The sequence below is a fragment of the Haematobia irritans genome, chromosome 4 (assembly GCF_050003625.1).
Source record: "Haematobia irritans isolate KBUSLIRL chromosome 4, ASM5000362v1, whole genome shotgun sequence".
Taxonomy (NCBI): Eukaryota; Metazoa; Arthropoda; class Insecta; order Diptera; family Muscidae; genus Haematobia; species Haematobia irritans.
The window spans coordinates 45,128,238-45,144,096 of NC_134400.1; the positions used below are offsets into that span (position 1 = coordinate 45,128,238).

General features: G+C 31.2%; 1 protein-coding gene across 4 annotated transcripts in view; it reads left to right on the forward strand.

The window, feature by feature from the left end:
- Positions 1-6,515: 6,515 nt before the first annotated feature.
- Positions 6,516-15,859, forward strand: part of LOC142234061 (ATP-binding cassette sub-family G member 1) — a 109,612-nt gene continuing 100,268 nt past the window's right edge. For 2 of the 4 annotated variants that reach the window (XM_075305139.1, XM_075305138.1), the window contains exon 1: positions 6,535-6,752. The gene's annotated coding sequence lies outside the window, so the exon portion shown is untranslated. Of the gene's footprint in view, positions 6,753-15,859 lie in introns of all 4 variants that reach the window. The other 2 variants (XM_075305140.1, XM_075305141.1) reach the window with 2 other exon arrangements.

The following is a 15,859-nucleotide window of genomic DNA, read 5'->3' on the forward strand; positions in this document are numbered from 1 at the left end:
TGATAATATCACACGGAAATTGGAAATAGTGGAATAATAAACTAATATTTCAAAGAGATTCGATGCTGTTGATTCTTAATAAATATATTCAATATATTAATAAAACATGTCTTTTATTGAAGATAAAATTGCTTATAGAAATAAATAAAATTGTATTTAAAAACGAAGGTAAGCGGTTCTAATTATGAAGTAAAAGTTTTACCACAAATGTGTAAGATTTGTCGAAATGAATGAAAAAATTGCAATAAAATCATTCCATATATGAATTCAAATTAGTTAAATTTTTTCATTCTGTAGTATAGTGGTATATAAATATAGGAAAATGTTAACTAATATATGGAATGCATTATTCCTAATTTCTACGAAAATCACATCGTTCAAACAAATAAAAATGTCTTTGGCGCTATACGAAGTTCAACTTTCTTCACAATGAGTTCATTTTAACTTAAAGAAGGGGTCACTTTTTTCTGGGTGTACGTAAAAGTGGACCGATATGGCCCATACCATCCGACTTACATCAATAACAACTACTTGTGCCAAGTTTCAAGTCGATAGCTTGTTTCGTTCGGAAGTTAGCGTAATTTCAACAGACGGACGAACGGACATGCTCAGATCGACTCAGAATTTCACCACGACCCAGAATATATATACTTTATGGGGTCTTAGAGCAATATTTCGATGTGTTACAAACGGAATGACAAAGTTAATATACCCCCATCCTATGGTGGAGGGTATAAAAAAAATAAAATGAAATTTTGACACAATTTTCATATTCAAATGATGTTTCGATAAATTTTTCACATGGAAATGCACTTTTGACCAAAATTTATATAGAGAAGAAAAAATTAGACAAAATGTTTATATCGATATTAAATTTTGACAAAATTTTCAAACCAAAATGAAGTACTTAAATTTTGCTAATATTTTCATTCAGCATTTGAATTTGATGATATTTCTATTTTCCTTTCGCAGTGAAATTTAAAAACAATGGAACAATATAGAAATGGAATATTGATAGCATTTTCATACAAAAATGAACTTTTGACAACATTTTCATATGGAAATACACTAAGAACAAAATTTGTATACTAAAACGAAATCTTGACAAAATTTTCATAGCGTAATGAAATATTGAGAAAGTGTTCATATAGAATATAATTAAAAAAATACAAAATTCTCATACAGACAGTGAATTTTAACGAATTTTCATATAGAAATAACAATTTGACAAAATTTTCAAATAGAAATGAAATATTCACAAAATGTTCATATGGAAATCCGATGTTGACAAAACTTTCATATCAAAAGGAAATTTATAAAAAGTGAAATATTCACAAAATTTTCACGGCTTAATTAAATGTTGACAAGATTTGTATATGGAAATAAATTAAAATAAAAAAACAAAACAATTTCATACGTAAAAAATCACCTAGAAATAAAGTATTGACAAATTTTTCATTAATTATTAAATTAAAATTCATACAGAAATTAAATTTTGACAAAATTTTCATATAGAATTACAATTTTTACAACATTTTCATATCGATAGGCATTTTGAACAACATTTTTATATTGAAATGGTAATCTTGACAAAACTGGCATATCAATATGAAATTTTGACAAAATTTTCATATCGATATGTTTTATGAAATTATGTTTCGCTAATATTTTCAATCAGAAATTAAATTTTGATGATATTTTCATTTTCATGTGGGAATGAAAATTAGAAATAAAATTTTGATAAAGTTGTCATATTGAAATGAAAATTTGACAACATTTTAGTTTCGAATTTCATGTAGAAGTGAAATATTGGCAAAATTGAAATGAAATTTTGACAAAATTTTCATATGGAAGGAAATATTGACAGAATTTTTATGTCAAAATGAAATATAGACAAAATGTTCATATCAAAATGAAATTTTGATAAAAAAAATTTTATATTTAAATGAATCCTACCAAAAATAAAATATTAAAAAGATTTTCATATAGAATAGAAATTAAAAAAAAAATATATAATATGATAACGAAATTTTGACAAAATTTTCATATAGAAATTCACTTTGAAAGAATTTTCATATCGACATATTGAACAAAAAAAAAATCCAAAAACATGTAATAAAATATTTCATTTATATTTTATTTACTTAGTATTTTCTTTATTTTTTATTTTCTAATGAAATTAAGAAAACAAATTTCATATAGAAATGAAATTTTGACAAAATTTTCGTATGGAAATAAAATTAACTCCATAAACCGTTTCCCGTTTTGAGACAAATACATCATCTGACAGTTCATTTAGAATTTAAATTTTTGCATGGTTGTTAGAGACCATATACTAACACCATGTACCAAATTTCAGCCGGATTGGATGAAATTTGCTTCTCTTAGAGGGTCTGCAAGCCAAATTTGGGGGTCCGTTTATATGGGGGCTATACGTAAAAGTGGACCGATATGGACCAATTTTGGCATGGTTATTAGAGACCATATACTAACACCATGTACCACATTTCAGCCGGATTGGATGAAATTTGCTTCTCTTAGAGGGTCTGCAAGCCAAATTTGGGGGTCCGTTTATATGGGGGCTATACACCCAGAAAAAAGTGCCTTCGAAACTAAAGGAAAAATTTTTCATCAATATAGCTTATCCATTTTATTTCCATTAAGGTAAATTTTTGTGAAAAATAATAAAATTTACTCGTTTCAGTAAAAAAATCCTAAACTGTAAGCAGTTAGGATTAGTTCATTAACTAGAATAAGGCATGGAATTTTACTCATACTATTTTCTTCGCTGGGTATAAGAATTTACTACTGAAAAAGAAAATTTTATTCACCGATAACAAAGCATTCGTAAAAATAAACAAAAACCGAACTAAAACCAAGTTTCCTCAAAATTAGTAAAATTTCTTATAAAATGATAATTGCGACTTCCTTTATAATAGAAAGTTTTTCATACATACGAACAACACTTGGCATAGAAAAATATTTTAGTTTATTCGTACTAAGAAGTATGCAATCCTTTCAAAACTTAAGGAAACACACTTGTTAGAATATAGGAAATTTCTTCTATTGTCTACCTGTAATCGATACCTGTCATCGTAATCGATGTGTTTGCGCGTGGGTGTAATCGATATATTTGCGCGTCGGTTGTTTTTTTAGTTGGAATCGCGTTGTTTTGGTATACGGAGAGATTGTTAAAAAATAATATGGTAAAATAATATAATAAATAACAAATAAAATATATAAAATATTTGTTATTTTAAATTAGTGAGAAAAATTTTCGTTTTTTTAAATAAATCTATCAATGTTCGTGATAGTGTATAAAGAAAGAAAACACCAGCAGAATAACAACCCTTTCATTTGTCTTCATTTCGGAATCTTCAATTATCAGGTAATATTCAGTGACGCTAACCTTTTGCAACAAAAATGTTTTATGATTTTTTATATTTGTAGGTATTGAAATTGTAAAAGGAGGACAAAATCGTTAGGCAGCAACTTATTAAAAGTGAAAAGTACAAGAAGAAGAAAAAGTGCGTTTTACAGTTGATAATATCACACGGAAATTGGAAATAGTGGAATAATAAACTAATATTTCAAAGAGATTCGATGCTGTTGATTCTTAATAAATATATTCAATATATTAATAAAACATGTCTTTTATTGAAGATAAAATTGCTTATAGAAATAAATAAAATTGTATTTAAAAACGAAGGTAAGCGGTTCTAATTATGAAGTAAAAGTTTTACCACAAATGTGTAAGATTTGTCGAAATGAATGAAAAAATTGCAATAAAATCATTCCATATATGAATTCAAATTAGTTAAATTTTTTCATTCTGTAGTATAGTGGTATATAAATATAGGAAAATGTTAACTAATATATGGAATGCATTATTCCTAATTTCTACGAAAATCACATCGTTCAAACAAATAAAAATGTCTTTGGCGCTATACGAAGTTCAACTTTCTTCACAATGAGTTCATTTTAACTTAAAGAAGGGGTCACTTTTTTCTGGGTGTACGTAAAAGTGGACCGATATGGCCCATACCATCCGACTTACATCAATAACAACTACTTGTGCCAAGTTTCAAGTCGATAGCTTGTTTCGTTCGGAAGTTAGCGTAATTTCAACAGACGGACGAACGGACATGCTCAGATCGACTCAGAATTTCACCACGACCCAGAATATATATACTTTATGGGGTCTTAGAGCAATATTTCGATGTGTTACAAACGGAATGACAAAGTTAATATACCCCCATCCTATGGTGGAGGGTATAAAAAAAATAAAATGAAATTTTGACACAATTTTCATATTCAAATGATGTTTCGATAAATTTTTCACATGGAAATGCACTTTTGACCAAAATTTATATAGAGAAGAAAAAATTAGACAAAATGTTTATATCGATATTAAATTTTGACAAAATTTTCAAACCAAAATGAAGTACTTAAATTTTGCTAATATTTTCATTCAGCATTTGAATTTGATGATATTTCTATTTTCCTTTCGCAGTGAAATTTAAAAACAATGGAACAATATAGAAATGGAATATTGATAGCATTTTCATACAAAAATGAACTTTTGACAACATTTTCATATGGAAATACACTAAGAACAAAATTTGTATACTAAAACGAAATCTTGACAAAATTTTCATAGCGTAATGAAATATTGAGAAAGTGTTCATATAGAATATAATTAAAAAAATACAAAATTCTCATACAGACAGTGAATTTTAACGAATTTTCATATAGAAATAACAATTTGACAAAATTTTCAAATAGAAATGAAATATTCACAAAATGTTCATATGGAAATCCGATGTTGACAAAACTTTCATATCAAAAGGAAATTTATAAAAAGTGAAATATTCACAAAATTTTCACGGCTTAATTAAATGTTGACAAGATTTGTATATGGAAATAAATTAAAATAAAAAAACAAAACAATTTCATACGTAAAAAATCACCTAGAAATAAAGTATTGACAAATTTTTCATTAATTATTAAATTAAAATTCATACAGAAATTAAATTTTGACAAAATTTTCATATAGAATTACAATTTTTACAACATTTTCATATCGATAGGCATTTTGAACAACATTTTTATATTGAAATGGTAATCTTGACAAAACTGGCATATCAATATGAAATTTTGACAAAATTTTCATATCGATATGTTTTATGAAATTATGTTTCGCTAATATTTTCAATCAGAAATTAAATTTTGATGATATTTTCATTTTCATGTGGGAATGAAAATTAGAAATAAAATTTTGATAAAGTTGTCATATTGAAATGAAAATTTGACAACATTTTAGTTTCGAATTTCATGTAGAAGTGAAATATTGGCAAAATTGAAATGAAATTTTGACAAAATTTTCATATGGAAGGAAATATTGACAGAATTTTTATGTCAAAATGAAATATAGACAAAATGTTCATATCAAAATGAAATTTTGATAAAAAAAATTTTATATTTAAATGAATCCTACCAAAAATAAAATATTAAAAAGATTTTCATATAGAATAGAAATTAAAAAAAAAATATATAATATGATAACGAAATTTTGACAAAATTTTCATATAGAAATTCACTTTGAAAGAATTTTCATATCGACATATTGAACAAAAAAAAAATCCAAAAACATGTAATAAAATATTTCATTTATATTTTATTTACTTAGTATTTTCTTTATTTTTTATTTTCTAATGAAATTAAGAAAACAAATTTCATATAGAAATGAAATTTTGACAAAATTTTCGTATGGAAATAAAATTAACTCCATAAACCGTTTCCCGTTTTGAGACAAATACATCATCTGACAGTTCATTTAGAATTTAAATTTTGGCAATATTTTCATATTGAAAGACACTTTCAATGACATTTTTATATTGAAATATAATCTTGACAAACTACATATTGATATGAAATTTTGACAAAATTTCACGTAGAATTTTTTACATATCAAATTTCATATCAAAATGAAATATTGACCAACTTTCCATATCATAATTAAATTTTTATAAAAATTTTATATTCAAATTAATCATATCAAAAATGAAATATAGAGAAGAATTTTGATAAAATTTTCATATGAAAATTCATTCTCAACAAAATTTTCATATGGAAATACACTTTTGAAAGAATTTTTATACCCAAATATTGAAACAAAAATCATATAAAATTATGATAAAATTTTCTATTTATTATCAACTAATGGGCAATAAAAATACCTTGTAATACAATTTTTCATTTTATTTATATTTTATTTATTTATTACTTATTTTTTTTATTTTTATATTTTAATGAAATTTAGAAAAAAACAATCATATAGAACCAAAATTTTTAAATAAAAATGTTCATATGAAAATGAAATTAACTCTCTAAACCGTACCCCTGTCAGATAATATTTGAGACACAAACATTATCTGACAGTACTGTTTGTCGATTAGACCCTATTACACAAAATTTGTTTTCGTTGCTGCTTCGTTCAAAACAGCCCCCATACAACATCGCAAGTCCATCGCAGAACATTCAGTCTCTCACTTACTTTGAACAGAAACGCATGCATTTTAACCTATTGGTCGCGCGCTTTGTATTTTATGTTGTTGTTGGTTGATAACTCACGTGCGAATTTACTATGGTATAACGGTAAAGATGATGCCATAATAATTAAAGCTCTATTCATGTGTGTTTGTGAGAAGGAATTAAAACAAGAACATTTTGCTTGCATTTACCAACCTGAGGTACGAATGAAAAAAGTCTGTCATTCCATTGAAATAAGGAAGAATAAAAAAGAAAATAAGAAACAAAACAATCGGAAATTTAAATCAATACCCTTAGTAAATGGGATAGAAAGTGATGTGATAGTGATTAAAATTAAATTAGGAATTGGCGAAATGCAATTAAACTGCTCACCTTGTTTGTTTGAATGAAATATGATAAAGTGGTTATAAGAGGGTCCCCGAAAATACAGATGGTGCTTAAAAGTTCGGACCTAATAGTGCTAAGTGTTCTAATACTAGACACATGGTATCACGGTTGCCAAGATGGTAGAATTCGACCAAAAATTTTAGATTTTTTACAGTTTGGTAGATTGGTAGAATTCTTCATGTTTTAGTAGAGTTTGCAAAATATTCCTCTCCAACTAGGACGTACAAAATTTTCTATTGAAATAAAATTTTGACAACATTTTCTATAGAAAAAATTTTGAAAAAAAATCCATAAAAAAACCTTGACAAAAATTTCTATAGAAATAAAGATTTGACAAAATGTTCTATAGAAATAAAGATTTGACAAAATTTTCTATAGAAATTTTTTTTTGACAAAATTTGCTATAGAAATCAAGTTTTATCAAAATTTTCTACAGAAATAAAATTTCGACAAAATTTTCTATAGAAATAAAATGTTGACAAAATTTTCTATAGAAATACAATTTTGACAAAATTTTCAATAGAAATAGAATTTTGACAAAATTTTCTATAGGAAAAAATTTTGACAAAATTTCCTATAGATATAAAATTTTAAAAAATTTTCTATAGGAATAAAATTTTAAAATTTGTTTCTATAGAAATAAAATTTTGACAAAATTTTCTATAGAAATAAAATTTTGACAAAATTTTCTATAGAAAAAATTTTGAAAAAAATTCCATAAAAACATTGACAAAAATTTCTATAGAAATAAAGATTTGACAAAATTTTCTATAGATTTTTTTTTTTTTACAAAATTTGCTATAGAAATCAAATTTTATCAAAATTTTCTACAGAAATAAAATTTTGACAAAATTTTCTATAGAAATAAAATTTTGACAAAACTTTCTATATAAATAAAATTTTGACAAAATTTTCTATATAAATAAAATTTTGACGAAATTTTCAAATAAAATTTTGACAAAATTTTCAAATAAAATTTTGACAAAATTTTCTATAGAAACAAAGATTGGACAAAAATTTTTATGGAAAAAATATTGACAAAATTTTCTATAGAAATAAAATTTTGACAAAATTTTCTATAGAAATACAATTTTGACAAAATTTTCGGTAGAAATAGAATTTTGACAAAATTTTCTATAGAAAAAAAATTTTGACAAAATTTCCTATAGAAATAAAATTTTGACAAAATTGCCTATAGAAATAAAATTTTAAAAAATTTTTCTCTAGAAATAAAATTTTGACACAATTTTCTATAGAAATAAAATTTTGACAAAATTTGCTATAGAAAAAAAATTTAAAAAAAAAATCCATAAAAAACATTGACAAAAATGTCTATAGAAATAAAGATTTGACAAAATTTTCTATAGAAAAATTTTTTTTTACAATATTTGCTATAGAAATCAATTTTTATCAAAATTTTCTATAGAAATAAAATTTTGACAAAACTTTCTATACAAATAAAGTTTTAACAAAATTCTCTATAGAAATATAATTTTGACAACATTTTCCATAGTATTAAAAATTTGACAAAATTTTCCATAGAAATAAAATTTTGCAAAAAATTTCTATAGAAATAAAATTTTGCAAAAAATTTCTATAGAAATAAAATTTTGTCCAAATTTACTTAAGCCATATTTAGTAATTTTAGTATTACAAAAACAAAAATGTCAGTCGCCATATTGAAACTTTGATTGTCAGTCAAATTGAATTGAACACATTGTTTAACAAGTGGGAAATTTAAAATAGATAAAATCTGAAATATGAGAAAATGTGTTACGGTTCGCAAGAAAAATTTAAGTAATTATTACCATCAATTATGAGGACCATTTATTTTGATACTTCACAGAAAAAAATATCACCAAAATATTTCCAATTAAAAAGTTAATTGAAGTTGAAAATTTTTTCAATTAATAAATTAATTGATACAATTAACTTTTTAATCATGATAGAAACATTAAGTTAATTAAGTCAATGATTGAAAATTTTAAAATTTTTAATTAAAAAATTAATTGATACAATTAACTTTTTAATCAAATTCGGAAGACTAATTCAGTTAAAAAAAAGCGCTGATTTTTTTTTAATTTTTAATTAAAAATGTATTTCAAACAATCATTTGTTAATCCAAATAAAAACTCTAAGCCAATTCAGAAAGTAATTAAAAATAGTTACCTTTTTTACTTAATAAATTAATTGAGTTTTGCAATCAACATCAATTAAATTTTTAATTGAATCAATAAAAAAATTAATTGAAATTTGCTGAAAAAATCAATTAATTTTTTACTCAAGAATTTTTTCTATGTCCAATTAAAACTGTGATTGATACTATCATATTTCAAAATTTTTGGTATAAAATGCTTTTATTTTGAATTTTTTTTATTTGCCACAATTGTCAATTGAGATACCTCCAAAATAAAAAAATTCTTGTAGATGGGAAGAAACCAGAATATTTAATTCAATGATATATAATCAGAGTTTGAAGAAATACTGCATGGTATTTGGTAGGGGAAGATGACAAACCCATAAAACCCCTTTAGCTACGCCTATGCCATTAAGCAAATACCGACAATCAAAGTTCTGCTCAAATGAAAAAATTTTAATCATCTGATAGCTGAAAACTACCTTCCTAAATATGAAATTTACTATAGAAATAAAATTTGGACAAAATAAGATTTTTTAGTTTGGTAGTTTTTATACCCACCACCATAGAATGGTGACGGGGGGATAATAAGTTTGTCATTCCGTTTGTAACACATCGAAATATCGATTTCCGACTATATAAAGTATATATACATTCTTGATCAGGGAGAAATTCTAAGACGATATAACGATGTCCGTCTTTCTGTCTGTTGTAATCACGCTACAGTCTTCAATAATGAAGCAATCGTGCTGAAATTTTGCACAAACTCGTCTTTTGTCTGCAGGCAGGCCAAGTTTGAAGATGGGCTATATCGGTCCAGGTTTTGATATAGTCCCCATATAAACCGACCTCCCGACTTGGGGTCTTGGGCTTATAGAAATCGTAGTTTTTATCCAATTTGCCTGAAATTTGAAATCTAAAGGTATTTTATGACCATAAAGAGGTGTGCCGAAAACGGTGAGTATCGGTCCATATTTTAGTATAGCCCCCATAAGAACGATTTAACTCCTTGGGTTTCTAGAAACCGTAGTTTTTATCTGATTTGCCTGAAATTGTAAATATTCTGGTATTTAAGGCTCACAAAAACGTGTATCGGATTAAGTTTTTATCGGTCCAGTTGGTAATGTCTCCATATAGACCGACTTCACTTCTTGAGGGTGTAAAAGGCGCACTGATCATGAAAATTGCTTGAAACTCAATGTAAAATTTCGAGATTTTACTTCTACAGATTTAAGATTTCAAATCAAGACGTTATTTTATAATTTTCTTGCACACTTACAAGAGATGTTAATGATTCCTCTAAAACTCAAACAAAAATGGTTCTTATAAATCCAGAATCTAATATAGTCCTCATAGGTGAAATCTTTAAATTTATCTTCGGGAAGTGTCCTCAAGCCCTCCTGAAATTTCAAAGGAAACCCTAATATTTGGTTCATGGTGGTGGGTGTTTAAGATTCGGCCCGGCCGAACTTAGTGCTGTATATACTTGTTTTGGTCAAATTTTGGTAGATTGTTCTTGGCTCGAGTGGCAGCCGTGTATGGTACTCATATTAAAAATTATCCAGAGTAGAACAAGTGGACAGGACAGGTATTCTTCCCTACATTGAAAAATAGCAACAGTTATATGTTTATGGGAAACATTAACTAAACTAAATTGTATTCCATATTTTAAGATTTCTATAATGGTTTGTTAAATTGACAAATATTTATTGGCCTTTTACAACCATTTACGAAATTTGTCCTCCTAATCATTGGTGTAGCTAGGGGGGTGCCCCTACCGTCGAACGGAACGGACGTGTTTTTTTAATAGCGGATAAAATCATCGTAATAAGTACCTACTACGAATTTCAAGTGTGGTGGGATATTAGGCCACCATGCAGAGAAATTCAAAGACATCCACTGGGTTGCTAACTTCAGGGCCCAGTGGACGAGTATCGACTGGAGTTATAGATTTGGGCAATGACCAAGATTTAGGCCCAATTAGTCGACCTGTAGACGGGTCGACAGGTGGCGACAATTTGACAAGTCGGACCTTTTCCAAGGTAACGGCATCAAAAGGAGGTAATCCCTCACGAAAGAGATTCAAAGAACGCAGAAATGCATTGTTTATCCTAAAGAAATTAGGATCAGTCGACCCAAGCACGTTGTCGGCTAAACAAAGCGATTCCTTAAAATGGGCTCAAGGAATTCTTGAGGCTGGAAAAAGGGAACGATCACCGGATGAGCTGCCATCCTCCAAAAGGGATCAACGATCGTTTGCCTCAGTTGCTAAAGACAGCCTTGTGATGGCTATCATTAATAAAGGAGCATTGGACGGTATGGTTCCAAAGCAAAAATGGGGGGAAATTGAGAATGCTTTGTCTGGCGTCTACTCACAGGTGCTGGAAAAGTTTCCCGGCCCAGATCCTCGACACCAAGAGGCTGGTTGGTATCAAGGACGATTTAAGCTAGTCGCATTTGAGGACCAGAGGTCTATAGAATGTTTTAAAGCTGCTCTGATACTAATTGGTGAAGTTTGGGAAGGAGCTGCTCTAGAGTTAGTCGAGAAGAAAGACATACCGGCTAGACCAAGAGCACATGCGTGGATACCTGCAAACCCTCCTGACCCGGAATCTATTTTAAATAGACAATGCAATCCAGATCTTCCAACAGCTGATTGGAAGGTTGGCCGTTTGGATGAAGTGGATGGGCCAAGACGGCATGCAGTGTTTATATTGAACACTCAGTCTTTGCCACATCTAGCAAAGTCCCAGGGCCGTGTATGTTATGGCTTTCATTATATCCAAATGAAGGTGTATAAAAACGATCAGCTAAAGGATTCAGAAATGGAATCCTTTTTTTCTGAATCAGAAGTAAGCGGATCCTCTTGCGAAGTCGAGGGGGATACCAAGACATTTGAAGACATGGATAGATACCGTATGCGTGAGTAGGCTTCTACTGCCTCAGAACTCACCAAAGTTGAACCTATGGTTATTGCGAGAGTCACCGATATCTCTGAAGAGGACATTCTTGATGACTCGATTGAAGCGGCTGATGTGACGGTTGTTGAAAATCTCGATGGTCCTACGGATCCTCCAGATAAATCTTCATCATTGTAAGGCTGCATGTGCTGCCTTAAAAGTTCTCCTGATGAAAGGGGACATAGATATAGTTCTTATTCAAGAACCATATGTTTATAAAAACAAAATATGTGAATTAAGTACTCCGGGGTTCAAACTATTGCAGTATACTGGTAATGATGTAAATCGAGCCTGTATAATTGCTAAAAACGAGCTCAACTTGTTTCTGCTTCCTTCAATGTGCAATACAGACACTGTCGTTGCCAGTTTAGAAATAGCCAAATGCAAATATTGGGTATCTTCGGTCTACATGGGACATGACAGGGAGATGCCTCCATATGCCGTTAAGACCTTAGTGGAGGAGTCACGGAAAACAAAGACGAAACTCATTATGGGATGCGATGCGAATGCACATCATAGTATATGGGGAAGTAGTGATACTAATGCAAGGGGAGAGTCGCTAATAGAGTTTATTTTGCGTACTAATCTGGTAGTTTGCAACAAGGGAGATGTCCCAACCTTTGTCACTAAAAACATGCAAGAGGTTTTGGACATCACCTTGGCCTCGCAAGAACTGAATGAAATGATATCTGAGTGGCAGGTTTTAAGTGAACACAGCTTCTCAGATCATCGCTACATCAGTTTCAAATTTGATGTTCATATCACCAAGATCCTATTTCTGCCAAATGTTAGGAAAGCTGACTGGAATAGGTATAGGGAATCGTTCAATATGATGATACCGGAAATAACAGAGACAAATATGAGAAATGTGCAAGATATCGAACACGCAGTAGAGCGGATTACTAAGGCCTTCAACATCTCACTGAAAGCTGCATGCCCTAGAGGAAAGCCAAGGGGGAAACATCGACCACCATGGTGGTCTACGGAATTAAGTAATATGAGGAAATCCTGCAGGAAGCTCTTTAACAAGGCAAAGTCCACCAGAGCTTCTGAGGACTGGGACGCATACAAGAAGATTCTGAGAGGATACAAGCGAGAACTGAGAAAGGCTCAGCATAACTCTTGGAATGCTTACTGCAGCAGTATTGAGAATACGTCCGAGGCTTCCAGACTACGGAAGGTTCTAGCATCCACCAACTCCGCTCCAGGTTTCATTAAAACATCGGAGGGCAATTGGACAACGTCCAGTGAGGAGACGCTGGAGGTACTATTGGACACACATTTTCCTGGAAATCAGACGGTTGAACCATGTACTGGCGGTGCCACAGTTGCTCAGCGGTCGTTTCCTGTCGAGGAAATTGTATCGGAAACTAGAATAAGATGGGCGCTAAATAGCTTTGGACCATTCAAATCCCCTGGACCTGATGGAATTACTCCGGCGGAGTTACAAGCTGTAACTGACAAAATTATCCCCTGGTTGTCGGTGATATATAAAGGATGTATCAACTTATCATATATCCCAGGAAAGTGGAGGGAAACAAAAGTCGTCTTCATACCTAAAGCGGGAAAAGCCTCTCACTCGAGGGCGAAGGATTTCCGACCAATCAGCTTATCCTCATTCCTACTTAAGACTCTGGAGAGGATGATAGATATTTATCTTAGAACTAGCATCGATTCAAGTTTATTCTCGAAACGACAGCATGCATACTCGAAGGGCAGGTCTACTGAGACCGCACTACATGAACTAGTCAGCTTTATTGAAAGCTCACTATCTGTCAAAGAATACACAATCGTGGCGTTTCTAGACATCGAAGGGGCGTTCAATAATGTCCATCCGAGCTCGATATTAAATGGACTGACAACTCTGAATGTTGATCCATGTATACTCAGGCTGTTAGACGAACTGCTAATGAAGAGACGTATTTCAGCCACACTGGGACAAGCAAACATACAAAAGTATGTGAACAGAGGCACTCCCCAAGGAGGAGTTCTATCACCTCTTCTTTGGAATGTTGCTATAAATAGCCTTCTGGTTACTCTAGAAAAAGAAAGGATAAAAGTGGTGGCATACGCAGATGATGTAGCTCTGGCAGTCAGGGGAAAATTCCCATCCACAATCAGAGATATTATTCAGAGGGCCCTCCGGATGACTGAAAAATGGGCGAAAGACAATGGTCTTGGGGTAAATCCCGCAAAGACAGAATTAGTCATGTACTGCAAAGATCGCAAAACTCCCACGGTTAGGCCTATTTCCTTAGGGGGTATTGAAATTCCCTTTGGTGATTGTGCAAAATACCTTGGCGTTATTTTGGACAGGAAGCTGAACTTTAAGCTTAATATTGAAGAAAGGGCGAGGAAGGCAACTGTAGCTTTGTACTCGTGCAAAAAGGCAATAGGAAAAAAGTGGGGACTAAAACCAAAAATTGTGCATTGGCTATACACGGCAGTGGTTAGACCTATAATGCTATATGGTGTTGTTGTCTGGTGGCCGGCACTTCAGAAACCGACTGGTTTAGATAAAGTTCAGCGTATGGCGTGTTTGTGTATTTCAGGCGCATTCAGCAAGACAGGAACAAATTCCCTTAATGTCATGCTGCATCTATTGCCTTTAGACATTTTGGCCAAACAGTCAGCTGCAACAACGGCTGTGCGGTTGCGCGAACTATCGCTGTGGTCGGAAAAAGGTTACGGTCACAGTTCTGTCCTCAAAATAATGTCAGATGTGCCTAACGTAGTGGATTACACTTTGGCGAGTCCACTTTTCGACAAAAAGTTTGAGACTCTAATCCCCAACAGTGAGGCGTGGTGCGCACAGACCAGTTTCGGAGTATATTCTAATGATTTGGAACTTCAAATAGCGAAAAGATTACCTAATCACTGTAGTGTTTTTCAGGCTGAAATATTAGCAATAAGAGAGGTGGCGAATTGGCTGAGAAGTAATGTTCCAAAAAATGTGGGCATTAATATATACTCAGACAGTCAACCTGCAATAAAATCCTTGGACTCTGTGTTCCTCAACTCGAAAACGGCCATCGATTGCCGCAAATCTCTCAATGAGATGGCTGAGCAGTACAATATTCACCTAATATGGGTGCCTGGCCATAGGAACATACCGGGGAACTGCGAAGCGGATGAGTTGGCAAGGCTAGGGACTACCTTACATATTCCAGGGGAACTAGAATTTGTTGGTATGCCCCTAGCTACCTGCAAGCTCATGCTGCGTGAGAAGGCTGTTATGATGGCAAATGTTCGATGGGAGAATTGCAAGGGTTGTAACGACACCAAGCAAATATGGCCCCATTTAAACATAAACCGCACACTAGATATGCTAATGTTCTCGAGACGTCAGATATCACTCCTGATATCTGCTATAACGGGCCTGATAGGAGATTTTGCAAAAACTATTGGCCCGAAGTATAATGACTATTGTATGAGCTGTCATGATGCGGAGGAAAAAGAATCAATTAAACACCTCTTGTGTGAGTGTCCTGCATTTTGTGTAAAGCGCAAGCAACTTTTACGAGCATATAGCTTCAGATTACTGGCGGATCTGGAAAACGTTAACTTAAGCAGTCTGCTAATGTTTTTGGAACAATCTGGTTGGTTCAACAAAGAAAAATAATCAAGAAGGTTCAGCGGTTAAAACTAGAAGTGCCCATATGTAATAGGTACTTTTAGTTAATGTGGTATCACAATGGACTGAATAGTCTAAGTGAGCCTGAATCTTAATCGGGCTGCCACTTTAACCTAACCTAACCTAACCTAGGGGGGTGCCCCTCAGAATATTTATCTGTACATTTTTATTGGTCTTCACACGAAATTT